Genomic DNA, 6,000 nt, shown 5'->3' with positions numbered 1-6,000 from the left:
AGAAAAGTTTTAGAATGCAGACAAGAAAAAATAACGCCATATACACCTGAATACTACTATCAGTTATCAATAAAAGATAATTAAGAAAGCTAACTAAGTAATAATTGAAACCATAACATTATTTAATTACCTAAACACTGACAGTATCAGGCATTTCATTCTACGGTTTAACTTTAGATATGAAACTAAATAGTGAGAAAAAAGAAACAGGATTATATCCATTCTATCTAACTGTGTTAGTGTGGGGAAAAAAAAAAAAAAAATGTAGGTATACCAAATGTTCCTAAATCATAGAAGGGCAAAGTGTAGCAAATGTTCTCCTAAGCACTGACTTTCTTTGCGCCAGTGTTTAACCAGTAGTGCTGACAGTGTAATCAGTCTGAACTGAGGGAGCAGTTGTCAAAGCACAGAAATACAAATAATATCAGGAATAGCAGGAGATGCATGAACTAGGATTAACAGGCTTCGGAGAAGATGCATCTTCTCCAACAAAAGCTTCCCTATCTTCAGATGAAAGTATCTGGCATCTGACATCCCTGCAATAAGAACATTCACCTTGACACTTGGAGGCCAAGTTCCAGCATTCTGCTCAATTGAACTGAATATTTTTTTTTTTCCTCCCAGACAACACTCTACTCTAAAAACATGTGGTTTCTTGTTTGTTTTTAAAAACACCATTCACTTCTAGGTGGTTGCTTGTTGGTTCTTATTTACTGTATCTCTCTTTTTTTTTTTTTTTTTTTTTTAAATAAAAGTATTCATTTAATACTACCCATCTGTGATGGCCTAAGAGCAAAGTAATTGGTCAGGAACAAGCAAAGATTACTTCCTCTATTTCAGCCAAGTGTACAGCCGCTAACTATTGACAATTCTTGATCCACTAATCAGACAGGATAACAAGCTTCTTATTATGCTAGCTTATTTTAATTAGAAAAATATTTGCACAAAAGCGTAAGCAGTGGAGAGATTTAAGTGATCATTTGTTTTTCACAGTTGGTAGTAGATTAAGGAATTTAACAAGCAGTTGACAATCATCTTTTTTATTTTTTAAGATAAATATTATATACAGATTATGTAATATAGCAGATATTATAGCAGGAGATACTGAAATAACAGGCAGGAAAGAAAAAAAATTCAAGACAGCTACTATGGGGGAAATTAACTTCACGGTTTCAATAAAATAGTAGTCATATTATGCATCTCTTTATTTACAAGTATGGTTTCATAGCACACATCCCACCACTGAAAGAACTGCAACAAAAACAAACAAAGATATTTTCAAAAGTGCTATAAAGTTACTTAATGATAGTTCCAGGTAATAGCATTTATTCAGTACCTTCCCCTTAACAGCTGCTCTTAGTAGTAACGAGATTCATGAACATTCAAAAAAGCTGATTACTAAACAACTAAGGATACAGAGCTATAAATTTCAGCCTTACTATTGATTATATCCCAGAATGACAGTATGAGGAAGTTGTTTACTTAAAGTCCTTTACAAGCATAAGCTTACCACAGTGAAACGATGCAATATGACAGAAAGTACAACAGTGATAACAGTCACACAATTCTAGGCTACAGCAAATGAGAACAAGCACAGCAGCTGTTGATACAAAAACAAAAAAAGAAAAACCACTTACACTTAGAAGGCCTCAGGTATGCAAGGATCTCCAACAAGGTACTCTTCCCTCCACTGCTAACCCTTAAATGAGGTCTGGGAAGGGGTGGATCCTGGCTCCAGCCCTTCTAGTCACTAAGGTTCATTGCTTGCACCTGAGCTCCCCTGGGTTGGCCCTGCCTTCCCATCAGGTGCTCAATCACTGTTTCAGGCCATGACTTAGCATTTCCACTACACACAGCAAATACTGAAAACATGACTTACCAGATCACCAACCTAGAAAGTAAAAAATGAAAATCAAAAATGCTGGTATTTGTTCATGCAAAGAATAAGACAGCTAGCCAGTAAAGTTCCACCAATATGCAGAAGAATTATCTGCCAGAGTCCTGACTCATAAGCAGCTTGTTGGCTGTATTTAGCAGAGGAATGTTTAGTTGATTAGTCCTCCATAACAATAAATAAGACACTATTGAAGAATGTGGAAACTACTGTTGAGGATTTCAGGGAGCGTGACGTAATTGATATAAAGCCTGAGACCACCAATTAACCAAATGATGAATTACACAATTTAAAATAATGGCCCTGTTGTAAAAAGCACTGGGATTTGTTCTCAATTATGTCATCATCATCCTTATCTGAACATTCATACGGTTAAAATATTTTTAACTTTAGTCTCTTCAACCATAAACAAGTGTCTATGTGACTACATAAGCTGATCTAGTGACTCATCTCACTGAAAAACTGATCTCACAAAAGCTACACAGAAAATAGGTGCTGTATTCTGAAGCTTACTTTTTGTAGAGTTGTTTTTCTGTCATAAAGGAAATCTGTATGAAAGGACATTTTGTAAAAAACAAAACAAAAACAACAACAACAAAAAAGAAACCCTAAAAGATATACTCTAAAGGAAGCACTGTAAAAGTTCCTACAGCATACTCCACTGTTGTGCTGTGTAGGTGTGCCTCAATACAAAGGATCACATGAACTCATTCTGGTCAGTTCAGAGTTCAAGCAATGTGACATCATCATTCTTTGTAACAGTGACTAATTTTTTTTTTCCCGATAAGACAAAGGCAACATTGGATAACTGCTGGGTACAAGGATGCACAACCTTCCTCAGACTGAATGTGCTCACAATGATGGGTGTTTAACCAGGCACTAAACAGAAATAAGTACATTTTTCTTTTGCCATAGAAAAAAATAAAAATCCAAGAAGCACTGCTTTTTATATACAGTGTCTGTAAAATTCAGAGAAGCTGAGCTTTTCCAATATCTGTACATGCACAATATAAGGAAAACTATTTCTAATGCATAAGCAACTTCAATCCACATTCAAGACATGCACTGTCAGACATACTCACATCTGCCTAAATGTCCCTCAAGTCCCAACAAAGAAATGGGATCATTAAATTATCCCCTGAAGAAAGACTGGAAAACTACCAATAGCTTTCTCATTCTTCTTCTGAGAAAAGGACTGTTTCATAGTAGGTTCAAATAATGACACACTTTACTTTGATTGTGAAAGGGTGTAGCAGTCAGAACAGAACAGAATTTGAACCTACTAAGCTAACTTTTATTATTTTCCCTACTCTTACAAACTCAGTGTCTTAGCACAAAATACTACTGCCAATTTCTCAGTAAGCTCTAAGCACAGATTCTTATCTGTAGATATTACCTTTTTGCTCCCTACCCTCCTCCTTTTTTCTAATAAGTATATTTACTTTTTCTTTTTTTTTTTTTAAGCCATTCTGTGAAGTCATTGTGTGCAATTTTTTCATATGTGTATTGTTTCTAGAAAACAATAAAACAATATAGGGCATGAATGCAATTTTTCCTCCCTTTTTCTTAAAACCTAATAGAAAATAATCACCTAGAGAAGAGAATCTTTGCTGTGGTCTAGAATTGTAGGATAAATGGTCAAAATATAGAAAACGAGAAAAGTAGAATTCACGTAAATCAATTAACTGCTTCAAAAAGGGAAAAATGCTTCTGATTAAATACAGCAACAACAGCAACAAAAACAAGCAAACAAACAAAAGCAAAGAACAAAAAAACCCACAACACTTTAGAAAGCACAAACCTAAAAAATGGATTTTTGTTTTTGGTATTTTTGGTAAGCCTAGCCTGGAGCAAATCACTAAAGGTTTATTTAGATTAAAAACAGTATTCTGCTATTTTCTAATTTACCTAAGTTACTTTAATGAATAAAGGGCCTTGACATATGACTCAGTACCTTTAATATATATATCTCATATCAATATCTCATCTAGCTCCAGTGCTTTAGGCTTTAAATTAGAGCTAGACATACTAAGTAAAGGTCAACTATAGGTCTTCTGTGAAAAAAGAGATCATTACATTGTTAACATATTAAACATATATTTTTTTTAAACAATAGGTGGGAAGCTGTTAGCTTCCTCTTCCTATAAATAGCTACAGACAAAACTTGTAAGCTTACTCAAAATATAAAAATATAAAGCCTAATCAGTGGACTGTTTTGCAGCTGTGTCATGGCTACAAAAAAAAATGTAACCGTAAAATCTTCTTGAAACAGCTGTGAAGATGCCTGATTTGTAATCCTTATTCACTTAAGTAAATGTTCATAATTAGCTGTTTTAATTAACATTTGTGACACTGTTCATGATAGCAACATAAAACATTGCTGTTTTAATGGTCAATTAAGATGAGAGATAAGATAATTCAGGAGGGCAGATGAGACAATCTAAAGACAGTCTACAGCATTACAGTAGTGGAAGGATTGTGGTATGTTAATTGAAGTAGTGTGGTTGTGCTCACAATGTAGAATTTTTGGATGAAAAGATGGGATATACATCCCTGGGTGATGTAGCACCATGTTTTCTTTCTGTGGTTAAGTTAAATACCGTATATATTCTCTTGTAGTAGTATGCAGAATAATTCCTATATAAAGAAAAATTAAACAATCCTCCCTCCTACAACCACCCTGTTAAATGGTTAGGACAAATATTCCAAGTTTGTTAATTTACTTCTTCAATACTAAAAACCTAAAGAACAGAATATTTCTCAAGGATTGAAACCTGAGTACCTGATTTAGTCACAAGTTGACTTCAGTTGTCTTAGAATTGCTTCTCCAGAAGCCTATGCCTTCACTGATAGAGGAAAATTCTGTCACTGGATTTATAAAATCTCGTATATCTTTTTCTTTTTTTTTTTTCCTCAGATATTTTTGGAGTACATAGCTTCTTGCTATGTAACTTGAATAGATGTATTTTTTTAATATGTTTAGAGGGAGGATGTTAGAAAGTTAAGTTTTTAGATTGCTGTATCAGCCAGTCACCTTGAAAAGCCTATTTTGTTCAAATTCAGATATAAAACAGTATATGTTTGAGGGACATACCTATCAGCCCAATCAGCCTATGATCATTTTATTGTAAGGTAACCGTCTGACTCACTTGTTGCAGTTAAGTGTTTGACTGAGATTACGTTAGAAACCAAGAGGAGAAATGCATCTACATAGCAGGATGTTTGCAGCTACACATTTTTACTATTGTAAAACAAATTTTGCTAAATGTAGAGTTAAAAAATTTCTTAAATATGAAGCCAAGTTAAGAACATTTTGTACAACTTTTTTCACCCTCGGGCCATACCTAAGTTGCTCTCAGAGGTGGACCAAAATACCACAGTGCAAACTGGTTGCCAAAATAATCTGAGGTTTGTTTGGTTGCCTTAAGCAGTTGTGGTTTTTTCTTTTTTTTTTTGGGGGGGGGGGGAGAGGGGGTAGGGAAGTGAGGGACTCTTTCATTTTAATTTCCTTACTGAGATAGTTGCATAGTATCACCTCACTTTTTGCTTAAAGTTGCCTGCAGAATTTATATGCCCATAAGTTGTTGGTTAATATATAGAATACTGTTTTTTCATTCTCAAATTTGGGTGGGGGTTGGGGTGGAGTAGAAATAGGAATACTAACATTTTGAAATATAGCTAAAAAATTGTTATTATTACAAGAAATGCCAGATTGCTCCACAAAACTCAGGCATGCTTTAACCATGTGTGTCAGTACACGTGTATGGAGACAGAGATGGGAGAAATTTACTGTACAGGTCTTACTTGCACATTGAACATGAAAAGGTTTGCTGTGGAAGATGTGCAAAACTGGGAACATCCTCTAGAGGATAATAAAATGATAGGTTTGTATATAAATCTGGACTCCAAAGATTTTTGGATTGCTCTTGTCCTCTTACAACAGACTGTGACTGTTTCTATGGCTGTTTTCCTGGTAACTTAAACATATGTTCAACTATGCCAACACAAAAAGCCTATTTTTCTCTTAATTGTATAACAATTATATTGATACAGGGATATGCATGAGGTCCAGCCAAAGAGATTTTGTTTTGTACATAAACTTCAGG

This window comes from Meleagris gallopavo, chromosome 9 (assembly GCF_905368555.1).
Source record: "Meleagris gallopavo chromosome 9, MGAL_WU_HG_1.1, whole genome shotgun sequence".
Taxonomy (NCBI): Eukaryota; Metazoa; Chordata; class Aves; order Galliformes; family Phasianidae; genus Meleagris; species Meleagris gallopavo.
Note: the sequence above shows the minus strand (reverse complement) of the source record.